Raw genomic sequence first — 13,179 nt, forward strand, 5'->3', positions numbered from 1 at the left:
GTAGTCACAAAGCAGGAGGTACTAGATTTTTGGTTTATACTGGAGTCTGTCACTGACCATCCAGTACTGGATGAAACTACAAAACTTCAGCATCGTCTGAACTGTAATGGAGGCTACATGGAATGTACAAGTCAGTGCCAGACATATCAAATATTTGGAGGTATTCAAGTAAGATACGTCATAGCCTTCTAAAGGTTGGTCTAGTTGGACCAGTATGAACACTCTAGCCTAGAGAAATGCACCATAGAAGGTGCCGAAAGCCAGTGGGTAACGTCTAGAGAACAGGCGGGAGTAACACTTTTGGCAGCAGCTTATGAACCTTGAGAACAAAGGATCAGGAAAGATGAAATTCCACCAAAACCAATGGGTTTGGCTGTGTATGATCACCTTTATCCAGTACAGTAAGGATAAGGATCGCCTGTTCACATCGCAGAATTTGAGGTGGACTTCACTGCAAATTCCTCTTCACTTTCCGGCCCTTGACCGTGTCTTGATGCCTCAGATAAGTAGGGCCTAATCCGCAGGGTGTCTTGAGCCAAGTACTCCGGCTGGAATTTAGCACCAATTTTCAGGGGGAATCTGTTTTAAAAATCAGTGCCAAATTCCATAGTCTAAACCTCTGCTGCAGAACCTCAAAGACCAGCACATTAAGCACAAAGGCGCACTTCTACAAAACAATCGCCGGAGTTAACACAGTCTTGGTGTTGTGGGAAGGTGACAGGCAGAGTGTTGGAGTCCTGGTACATCTCCCCCAGGTTTCTGAAATATATTTAGTCCAGGGCGGGTCTTGTGTAGGCCTCAGCCCAGGTGCGGGTCTTAGGTTCGTTACTGGGCCATAAAAGGCTGGAGGAGCCTGCACTTCAGGGCAGATCCTGGGAACGAGAGGAGGCGCTTGGGTCTGTCCTGAAATACTGAGAGTCTGGTGAGACAGTACTGTGCTATTTTGTTTGTTTGTGTGGTTGGTATTAAGCCAAACGTATAGTTAGTTTATTACTGTTTAGTTAGTGCTCGGACGAGCAGGATTTTGTTCGACTTTTTTTTTTGCTGTATTGTATTTGCCTTATTCTGTACCTGAAGTGAAGGTTTATTTATTTTGCTGTTTTTCCAAATAAACCTTTTTACACCAGATATTGTGTCTCTTTCTCTAACTGGTTGGGTCCATAAAGCTGTTTGCACCGGATATTGGTTCGAACCATTGCTGCTACCGAGCTAACTTCCCCACAGTGTAAAGAAGCAGTAAGTGAGGATATTGTCACCAGGTCATATGAGAGTCAGCTGTGAAACTTCCGCACGCAGCAATGTCACAGTAGAACTGAGCTTATGTAACAGAGGAACTAGATCTACGCTAAATGTAAAGTCACCGCAAGGTAGCCAGGAATGCAAAGTAGCCCGGTTATCTACCCAAAGCATCAAATCTGTAAGATTATACCCGGGCAGCAGTCATGAGACCTGGTTGATACAGCGTTATGAAATATGTACCAGGACTGTGCAAACAATAAATCCCCAGAGATCATCATTTCCCTAGATAAGAAGTCATAAACTGTGCAGCACTGAATATTCTGAATACCATGGAGCCAGCGGAGATACACAAGGGCTGACAGAACACTGGCCGCCATTTACAGCTATTGGTATTATATTAGTAGGAAAGGAATTCGACTAGAAGATCTTCTAAAGAGCGCTGATGGGGTACAAAATGTGCCGATCGGTTCTCATTCTACACCGGCCTTGCTAAATTGGTCGTTCCACTATAATGTCTTGCTGCCATTACAGACCCTATTACACAGAGCACTGTCCTACCAGCAACTTATGTCCTGCCCAAAGCAACCGATCACCCAATGAAAAAGCAAATGCTCCGTCATTGACAACACTATGATAACCGGGAATCATAAAAAATATTACATAGCACAGAGCTCTCCTTCTCTCCCGCTATCATATAACCCTATATATCACAGAGCTCAGCTTCTCTCCGCTATCATTTAACCCTATATATCACAGAGCTCAGCTTCTCTCCTCTAGCATATAACCTATATATCACAGAGCTCAGCTTCTCTCCTCTACCATATAACCCTATATATCACAGAGCTCAGCTTCTCTCCTCTATCATATAACCCTATATGTCACAGAGCTCAGCTTCTCTCCGCTATCATATAACCCTATATATCACAGAGCTCAGCTTCTCTCCTCTACCATATAACCCTATATATCACAGAGCTCAGCTTCTCTCCGCTATCATTTAACCCTATATATCACAGAGCTCAGCTTCTCTCCTCTAGCATATAACCTATATATCACAGAGCTCAGCTTCTCTCCTCTACCATATAACCCTATATATCACAGAGCTCAGCTTCTCTCCTCTATCATATAACCCTATATGTCACAGAGCTCAGCTTCTCTCCGCTATCATATAACCCTATATATCACAGAGCTCAGCTTCTCTCCTCTACCATATAACCCTATATATCACAGAGCTCAGCTTCTCTCCTCTATCATATAACCCTATATGTCACAGAGCTCAGCTTCTCTCCTCTATCATATAACCCTATATATCACAGAGCTCAGCTTCTCTCCTCTAGCATATAATCCTATATATCACAGAGCTCAGCTTCTCTCCTCTCTCATATAACCCTATATATCACAGAGCTCAGCTTCTCTCCTCTAGCATATAATCCTATATATCACAGAGATCAGCTTCTCTCCTCTACCATATAACCCTATATATCACAGAGCTCAGCTTCTCTCCTCTAGCATATAATCCTATATATCACAGAGATCAGCTTCTCTCCTCTATCATATAACCCTATATATCACAGAGCTCAGCTTCTCTCTTCTATCATATAACCCTATATATCACAGAGCTCAGCTTCTCTCCTCTATCCTATATATCACAGAGCTCAGCTTCTCTCCTCTATCATATAATCCTATATATCACAGAGCTCAGCTTCTCTCCCTCTATCATATAACCTATACATCACAGAGCTCAGCTTCTCTCCCTCTATCATATAACCCTATACATCACAGAGCTCAGCTTCTCTCCTCTATTATATAACCCTATATATCACAGAGCTCAGCTTCTCTCCTCTATCATATAACCTTATATATCACACAGCTCAGCTTCTCTCCCTCTATCATATAACCTATATATCACAGAGCTCAGCTTCTCTCCTCTATCATATAACCTATATATCACAGAGCTCAGCTTCTCTCCCTCTATCATATAACCTATATATCACAGAGCTCAGCTTCTCTCCTCTATCATATAACCCTATATATCACACAGCTCAGCTACTCTCCCCTATCATATATATCCCACAGAGCTCAGCTTCTCTCCTCTATCATATAACCCTATATATCACACAGCTCAGCTACTCTCCCCTATCATATATATCCCACAGAGCTCAGCTTCTCTCCTCTATCATATAACCCTATATATCACAGAGCTCAGCTTCTCTCCTCTATCATATAACCCTATATATCAGAGCTCAGCTTCTCTCTTCTATCATATAACCCTATATATCACAGAGCTCAGCTTCTCTCTTATCATATAACCCTATATATCACAGAGCTCAGCTTCTCTCCTCTATCATATAACCCTATATATCACAGAGCTCAGCTTCTCTCCTCTATCATATAATCCTATATATCACAGAGCTCAGCTTCTCTCCCTCTATCATATAACCTATACATCACAGAGCTCAGCTTCTCTCCCTCTATCATATAACCCTATACATCACAGAGCTCAGCTTCTCTCCCTCTATCATATAACCCTATACATCACAGAGCTCAGCTTCTCTCCTCTATCATATAACCTATATATCAGAGCTCAGCTTCTCTCCTCTATCATATAACCCTATATATCACACAGCTCAGCTACTCTCCCCTATCATATATATCCCACAGAGCTCAGCTTCTCTCCTCTATTATATAACCCTATCTATCACAGAGCTCAGCTTCTCTCCCTCTATCATATAACCTATATATTGCAGAGCTCAGCTTCTCTTCTCTATCATATAATCCTATAGATCACAGAGCTCAGCTTCTCTTCTCGATCATATAATCCTATATATCACAGGGCTCAGCTTCTCTCCCTCTATCATATAACCCTATATACCACAGGACTCAGCTTCTCTCCTCCCTAGTCACACTGCAGGGCTCTTCATAGGTCAGACTTGCTCAGTAGCTACCTATAGATGACATGGCTATGAATTCTGCATTGTGTCGATGTGACTGTAGCTATTGGAGGTTGTATTACAGATACTCTATGTAGAATGATAGGGCTAACGTTTCCAGTAGTCCTATTATAAAAATCTTCTGCTAATAAGGTCATATTAGGGATTTGCTATATATGCACCAATGGAAAAAGTGAAGATTTTCTTCAAAACCATAATGGAGGTTAAATATGCACAGACAAAGGTCTATGGCAAGGCCACCTATCAATTGGGCCACACACTTTAAATCTTTGACCATTTGGGACAATAATCTGCCATTAAGTGACCACAAATGTCATTTGCAATGGCATCATTCGTATGAGTGACCCTGTCATTGACTAGACGGCCGCATCATGGCCATTCATCTCATGTGTACAGCCAGCTTGCATGAGAATGTCGCTATCAGACAATTCCTATTGTGTATGATTTTATTTTAAGCTGAAAAGACAAAAAAGTAATTAACTTGACAAATGTTGGTTGAAGGTGGAATCGGAAGTAATTTTCTGCAAGACTGCCCATAAGATCTATCTGACCTGTGCAGCAAACCTTAGCTCTCACATCAATCAATGTAAGTAATAGCTGGTGCTAAAAAAAAAAAGCTGCATTTTACAGCCAAAATAATTTCTGGCCTGACGTCATAGTTGACTCTAACACAGCGGCAGTCGTCTTTGCACACGACAGTCTTCGAGCTGCATTTGTAACAGCTACTACATTTACCCATTATTTTCTATGGCCCCATGCACATCCATGTATTATCATAGGGTTGCGGGCAAAACTCAAGACTGGTCCCGTTCTTGTCCGTTTTGTGACCTCGCATCAATAAAAGGGGTTATCCAGCTAAAGCAAGATACCCTCCATCTACAAGGTATGGGGTAACGTGATGATCTGTCCCACTGATGTCAAGAATTGGGGAGCTTTACACCCAATTTAGAATGGAGCGGCAGGACAGAGAGCACACCTGCTCCATTCATTTGTATGATGACCGTTGGAAATAGCCGAGATGTAGACAGGGGTTAACTTGCTGTGGCTGGACAACGCCTTTAATGAAATGAATGAGTCTGTGTAGGGCATTAATGGTAAAACTCAGCTCCAAAATCCAGCCCAAATCTGCCTCCCATTATTTTCAAAGGGAAAGGATGATGGACTTTTTTCAGTGCGCTACAAAGCTCGATCTGGTCGCGGATTCCACTGCTACGTGACTTGAGGATCAGTAGACAAAACTACTTAAGCCCAGATCACATCTGTGTTTGGGGAGTCTGCATGGGGAGCCCCCGAATGGAAACCTAAACGCATAGAAAAGCGGTTACCTGGGAAAACATGCGGACCCCACAGACTATAATGGGGTATATGTGGTATCTGCAGGATACATGTGGAGAGAAAAGTCCTACAAGCAGCATTTTTCTCTCCGCATGTTTGATGCGGAAACCGAACGACCACACGGACCCCATTACAATCTATGGGGTCCACGTGTTTTCCCAGGTAACTGTTTTTCTATGCATATAGGTTTCTGTTTGGAGGGGTCCCCAAGCAGATTTCCCGAACGGAAACCCAAACACAGATATGAACTGAGCCTTACTAAAAAGTTATTTTAACAGGTTGCCCCATAGATATGTATATCTGATTCAATAGGTAGAGTGGGATAAATCACTAGCATGGCATTCCTTATCTTGTGTGGAAAAACTAGGCTGAATTTACAGCAGCCACACTGCGGTTATTTCTCCCGACCCCAACCATATATACACAAGGTTGGCTCGGCCAAGTCGAGACAAATCAAATCTATCTATTGGAGTTCAACCTAAAAGAATTCATTGCAATTTATTTTTCTACCATGCCCTAGTTATTCCGTGTATAATCCCTACTCTCTGTGGTCTGGACTGGGTATGCTTGACTATAGTCCCGTCATCTGCACCAGGAGTAAACTGCTGACTGATGGGCTCCTTCAGATCTGGTTTAGCCACATCAGACACCAGTCAGCACATTTTAGATTCCTTCCGTGTTTCCTTCCATCTCCTGACTCTTATAAAAAAAACAAGTCAATAAAAAACATTCCCAAGTTATCTCTCACAGTCATCACGATCGACTCCGCCGGGGCAAGATGTCTTTTTTACCAACTTCATGAACGAGTTAATCCACTTAAGTGGATGCCATCTGCTTTAGAGAAGAGCTGAATGACAACCAATAGGGTCACCATTACAGGTCCTACAATTGTCCCCCTGGCTTTTGACTTTATTAATGCAAAGTCATCTATATGCCATCCCGTGCAGAGTCTTGGAACAGTGATGTCACATTCTATAGGTAAAACCAGTCTTAACTGATACATATCTGGAAGTTTAACAGGTCTAGGACTAGTTGTGCTGGTCCAGGGAGCGTAGTCCCGACCTTCAGCAAAGGACACACACAAGACTGAAGGGCATAAACCAGGCCTGTGCTGGATTCTTTGTAGTGGAATAATACCTGATGAACAAGGCGTGGTAGACTTCTATAAAAGATTACTATAAATGAAACCCTGGATACAAGGGCAGTGCGGAAACTATGACTACTTCATATTCATGTAGGCGGCACGCACCATAACTCCGAGACATTGAACTGTGACTGCCAATGGCCTCCAAGATCAGGTTCAGACAATAGATTTCCTTTACTGGCTCCTAAGGACTGCAATATGGTTTTTGTATTCCTATATTATCATCATAAACTTTGAGACTTAAAGGGGTATTCCCATGTACAGAACCATTTTTTAATTTGTAGATAATTAAAATATAAACATTTTGAAGAGTTTTAAAGATTTTTCTCTCGATAGCTTGTGGTCACAGTCTGTTGTATTGATCGGTTGCCAGTGGATAAGACTATGAATGCAGGACCTTTCTAAGGTAAGAAAATCAGCCATGATGTCCTTATTGTGGCCGGGATATCTTCTGATACATGTGGTGTCCCTGCCTGATAACCCAATACCCCTTTAAGTTAAAAAGTTAGCACTCGTTCAAAAATGGCGGAAGCAGTGACGGTTATAAAACACGGAAAACTTATTTTTCTTGTGGCTATCCTGAAATGAAAAAGCCACGAGCTGGAGGTTTGGGTAATAAATTGAGAGGCAGAATATTGAACACCCCTGTGCAAGGACAAGCAGCACTGCTGCCAAATGTACAAAAATATACATAAGTCATATACACTCATTCTTTTCACTACCGTAGTAACGTGTGGATGTCCATGATCAAAGGTCATAGGCCTGTGACTAATGGTGGTCATAAACAACCCCATCCAGTTTATGAAATTAGGGATTTCCATTCACTATAGCTCTTGGGCGCCCCTCAGCCCAGTGCCCGACACACTTAACTACATGGCAGCCATTTTGGTTGGCACTATACTAAAGGACAAGTAGTTTCCGCAGGCTTGTTTTCAGGCGCAGCATTACACGCATACTTCTATCTTTACACACACGTCAGCTTATGTAGCATTAGATCCCTATTCATTATATCTATAAAAAGCATCATATCTAATGATAGACAAACCTAAATCCAAAGTATGGAGAACAACTACTCATTGTAACCAAACATTCCTGGAGATCCCTGTACAAACCAGTCTGGCCCAGCTTTACCCAGCCCTTACAAGGAGCCCACTGCCACCTTCTTCAAGAAAGTGACACATGCAGCTGTGACAACAACGTGCCATCAAGCTGAAGGGCCTGACGTATATAGCGCTTGGAGTGAGGATACTATAAGCATATGGGATACCATTACACTGGAATGGATACTTTTATCCAGTGCAATGTGTTGAAACTACAAAGTTTACACCTGCACTACAGAGTTTACACCTGCTACAAGTGCACAACTATGTATCAAGAGTCATTGCAAAGTGGATCTGTCTTGGCTCCTGTAAAAAGGAAGCCAGTGTGAACAGAGTCCTTGTGAATGGTTTTCCTGACAGAGTATAGAATAGAAAGTGACTAGATGATGTAGATAGCTGTATACTCTCAGAGCACTGGGTAATAATGGGGGGCATTTACTAAACCATTTTCTGGCATAGATGTGGTGCATATTCATTTATTTGTACTAAAGCCAGACCACAGTTACTTCTACACCCCCTACCACACTTTATATGAAAGAGTGCAAAGCAGGTGGAGAGCAAGATGGGCCATGTAACACCTTGGCCTGACAAATTTACTGCAAGTCACACCATAAAACTAGTGCGATCTATACGTTACATCCATTTCTGGTGCTAAGGATCTCCCGCTATGTGCCTAAGTGTTTTTTTTATAATGTAGATAGTGAGCCCCATTTAGGGATCACAATGTACTTTTTTTTTCCTATCTGTGTGTCTTTGTAGAATGGGAGGAAATCCACGCAAACACAGGGAGAACATACAAACTCCTTGCAGATGTTGTTCATGGCGGGATTGGAACCCAGGACTCCAGCGCTGCAAGGCTGCAGTGACACTGAGCCACCGTGTTGCCCCTGTGCCTAAGTTCTTAATGAACTCCCCCACTATTGCGAGATGCCCCTGAATTACTAAGACTGGTGTAGAAACTTAACTCAATGACAGGCTGATCAGGAGGGCCAGCTCTGTCCTGGGGAGCCCCCTGGACCCAGTACAGGTGGTGGGTGACAGAAGGATACTGTCCGTGGTGACCTCCATGCGGGAGAACAAATCCCACCCCATGTATGAGACCTTGATGGCACTTGGCAGCCCTGTAAGTGACCGTCTGCTTCACCCCAAGTGTGAGAAGGAGCACTATCGCAAGTCCTTCCTTCCAACCGCGACCAGGCTGTATAATCTACATCAGACCAAGCGAATATCACTCCGCACAGAGAACTAATGATTATGACTATGAAGTCTTCCTTCTTCTGTTCCCTAGCTGCTATGGACTCCTAGTATATCTTCTCTTCTCAGCTTATGTGTGTCTACGTCTGTAATATATTACTGTGTATTATCCTGTATCTGTATTACTATGCTGCTGTAACATACTGAAATTTCCCCACCGTGGGACTATTAAAGGATTATCTTATCTTATATACTTGCGACATATTTGGGACTGGGGAAGGATCCCATGAAATGTTTACGTCCGCTGGAAACAGCGACTGACTAAAGATACATTGGTATGAAGAAGCTTTTACTGCCCTATGCAAACGGAGAAATCTGGTTTGGTACAATGGCGTATTTCTCAGCTCAAACTCAGTCAGGAGACATGACCGCAATCTATGACGTAACAGGTCACAGCGTCTGAGCTAGAGCCAGGAAATCCAGCCAATGTCTGAATCGGATGTTCCAGCCCAGATCGCCTCCTTGTGTATGAGGCCTAAGTCACATTAAGATTGGCTGTACATAGTAGATAGAGGTCAGCAGTTGTCACCGATGCCCCGGCAGAGATCTCTCTTTAAGGGTCAGGAAGTTTAAACTCAACATGTGCAAGCCTTCATCAGGCTGTCTGGAATACCCACACAATTTAGATGGTCGGCTAATTCAATAATACACATGGCCATTACATGGCTTCAGGTAAGTGTGGATCTGCTACAAGGCACCACTGAATCTATGGGAGCCATACCGCAGCTAAATTCATGCTGTGGGCAGGACATCTGCTAGTAGGACGTTCAAATACAGAAGTTGCTGAATATCAGAAGCATATCTGATCATGGGGAAGCTCTTCTGTGTGCACATCAGACTTCCCATAGGAGGACACTGTCAATTAAAGACGTCCTACAAAGTACATGCAGGACAAGTATCACCAGTACAGTCAAGGTGAGACAAGGTCCTCCTGAGATCAGACTGTGGTTTTTACAAGGTTATATACTCAGTCCACTGGATATTTAGGACGGAAGTGTCTAACACGACTCTTTGATCTTGCCCTGGTGGTGGTAACGTTTCCTGACTGGTGCACTAGAGGATTAGTGAAATATGACGTGAAGTATGCTGAGCAGGGAACTTCTAATAGGATCTGTATGGAACAGCAGGGCACACTGACGTAGCACTCACGTCCAAGGAGGGGTGTATGATGACATCACTGAATTGGGAGGTCTGCAAGTTGCATGTGAATACTTTCCTGTGTCCAGTACATTGCAATACCTTCTCAACAGGAAAGTACACTACATATCTTGCGTAGGAAAGTGTGTCATATTTCTGGATATATTTACATATCATTAGGTATATTTTTATACCACAGAACCTTTATCTCCCTCCCCAAAGACAGGTTCTTCGTCTCCCAAATGCATAATGTATGGTGACATTTACAATGTATGTGCCTTGTATAAACAGCGCCACACCCGTATCCATAGGTTGTGTGTGGTATGACAGCGCAGCTCTATTCCCAACCTATTAAAAGATGTGTTGCTGTTTTTGGAAGAAAGTCATGTTTTTATATTCCTAAGCAATCAGAGAAACACATTGCACACAGCAGATTAGGTCGGTAGCAATGTATTGAATGAGATTGAGAGAAATCCCATCCAAGAAACAAACCCACAGTGCAAAGTGTCTTGCACTACGTTTGCATTGTAAAGGTTGAATGCCAGTAACCTGGGAATCGTGGCTGAAAGTCACGGCAAAAACCTCACGCAACTATGGGACATTTAACGCAGACCTGACAAGCATAGCCTTAGCCTAAAGGTGTTCTTCCACTAACAATACTTCTTACCAATCATGTGGATAGGGGGTTAACTCTTTGATGACTGGTAGTCCCATAGCTAAGACCCCCCAGTGATTATAAGTATGGGGGACCAAGTCCCTTGTCTGAATTGAGAGCAGTAGACATGCATGACTATTCCATACACTTCTATCGGACTGACACTGTACTACACTAATCGCCATCAGTCCATAGAGGTGAATAGAGCATTGAGCGTACTTGTGAACTCGCCAGATGACTTAGGCCCGAAGTCCTTAGCCCCATCTGTGTTCACGTTTCCGTTCCCCAAGCAGACCCCATAGACTATGATGGAGTCCATGTGGTTTCTGCACAAAACATGCGGAGAGAAGAATGGCGCTTGAAGGACTTTTCTCTCCACAATGTTTCCTTCGGAAACCACATGGACCCCATTATAGTTTACGGGGTTCACTGGTTTCCTTAGGTAACTACTTTTTTTTGTGTATAGGTTTCCATTCAGGGGGTCCCCAAGCAGACTCCCCGAACTGTAACCCAAACGCAGATCTGAACCTGGTCTTAGATTCCTACGTTTTTGTGATCGCTGTACTTATCCCTCATCATATAGGAAATAAAAGGATGTTGGTTAAAAATACTAGTTGTTCGGACAGGGTGTGTTAGACTCTGTTCACACAAAGTTTTGGTCTTCCCATTCCATCAGATCGGCAGATCTGTTCATAGATTTATGATGGGTCCACTATTGTAAGTTAACAAACTTAGATTTACATGACTTGTGTAACACCACCCATGTTTATGGGCACACAGTAGCAGTAGTGGTAGCGGCTATATTGGACCCATATAGGGCAACTGTGGCTAGGTCACACCAATAGGCCCAGGTCACAGGGTTACCAGCTACTCAACACAACTTTTGCAATGCTGCAGTCCTACTTAAAACTTCTTGTATTATAAGTTAATAAGAGGTCACAGTGACATGACACAGCACCATGCAGCCCTGCACATTTCCATGAAACAAGCACGAGTTATTTGGGAGGGGTAGACCTCTCTTGTGAAACTATCATGTGAGCCTTGAAGTTCCAATTTGCCTTTCTAGAAAGGCCAGACCGTATAGGCAGCCATCTGAATAGCGACCAACCACTCCTGCGTCTCCTAGAAAGGCACAAAGTGACTCCTAAAGTAACGACCTAGAAAGCATGCTTGCACAGGCCCACCTAACTTGACCTCGCTGCAGCCTTGGACACACAAACCCCACTCTTCTGCAGTACAGGCCCCTCCCACTGGCCGCTCTCTCAACCAACGGGTGTCGCTGTATCAACGCCCGGGCAATAACGATTCTTGTGATTGGTTCTCCGCCTGAATAACACCGGCTGGGAGTTTTATCAAGCAGTCGCCCGAATCCCCGCCATTGACGTCATCTCCCCGGCAACCCCCTGCCTATTGTAGTATTGTATTACTGATCCCTCCATAGCAGGCCCGTCTCACCTCGGCTTGCAGAATGAAGCCACTACCGTCCGCTCCGTCCGGCTCCCGCCCGACGAATGGCAAGGAGAGCTGGAGGGCGCGGCCACAGACCAAAACTACCCGCCCTGCCGAATATTACGTACAAGCCCACGCCCATGCAGCATTACGCACATTTCCACGCCTCATTACTTCTTTTTTTTTTTCGTTCAAATAAATAAAGCTTTATTTAAAAAACCAACAAAACAAGAAACCTGTTGGAGGAGACTTGTGAGGTTATTTTTGGCATGGGCAGCACCTGTGTGCTCCAGGGCTGAAATGTGTAAGTCCTAGTTATTCCTGTCCTTGGAAATGTTCTTGTTTTCTCATTACTGAGCAACTGCTCCAAAACATGTTTGTTATTTTATATTTGTATGTGACATAAAGGGTTAACCAAAGAGTACAACTAAGGCTACGTTCACATTTGCAGTGTCTGCCATGAAAAATTCCTCCTTTATTCTATTATAGTCATTGGGGTCCACCAGGTTCCAGATGTCCTGACCACAGTTTTAGCCGACCGCCTCTGTTGTGACCCTAACGTATGGACAGAACCTTGCTGGAAAAGAATAAGGCCGGGTTCACATCTGCATTTGTCTCTCGACGCAAAATCAGTTTGTTAAATCGTCTCAAAATCCTCAAAAACTGATTTTGAAAACCGATTCATTTCAATGGCTTGTAAAAACAATCCGCAGGCGTACGTTTGGAGCATTTCCATCTGATATCCGCTCTTTTGGGCAGAGAAAAAAGTCGGAAGCTAAGTTCGCACTTGCATTCAGGATTCTGTAGCGGACCCCACAAACGGAATCCTAATCCTCTTAAAAATGCCTTTACCCTATAATGAGGTCCGCTGGGTTTCCGCCGAAAATGTGAAGAGAAAAGTCATGTTTGTAGGAATGA

General features: G+C 43.5%; 1 protein-coding gene across 2 annotated transcripts in view; it reads right to left on the minus strand.

The window, feature by feature from the left end:
• Nucleotides 1–12,324, minus strand: part of OGDH (oxoglutarate dehydrogenase) — a 52,202-nt gene extending 39,878 nt beyond the window's left edge. For both annotated transcript variants that reach the window (XM_075272950.1, XM_075272949.1), the window contains exon 1: nucleotides 12,268–12,324. The gene's annotated coding sequence lies outside the window, so the exon portion shown is untranslated. The remainder of the gene's footprint in view (nucleotides 1–12,267) is intronic.
• Between the last annotated feature and the right edge of the window lie 855 nt (nucleotides 12,325–13,179).

This window comes from Leptodactylus fuscus, chromosome 5 (assembly GCF_031893055.1).
Source record: "Leptodactylus fuscus isolate aLepFus1 chromosome 5, aLepFus1.hap2, whole genome shotgun sequence".
Classification (NCBI taxonomy): domain Eukaryota; kingdom Metazoa; phylum Chordata; class Amphibia; order Anura; family Leptodactylidae; genus Leptodactylus; species Leptodactylus fuscus.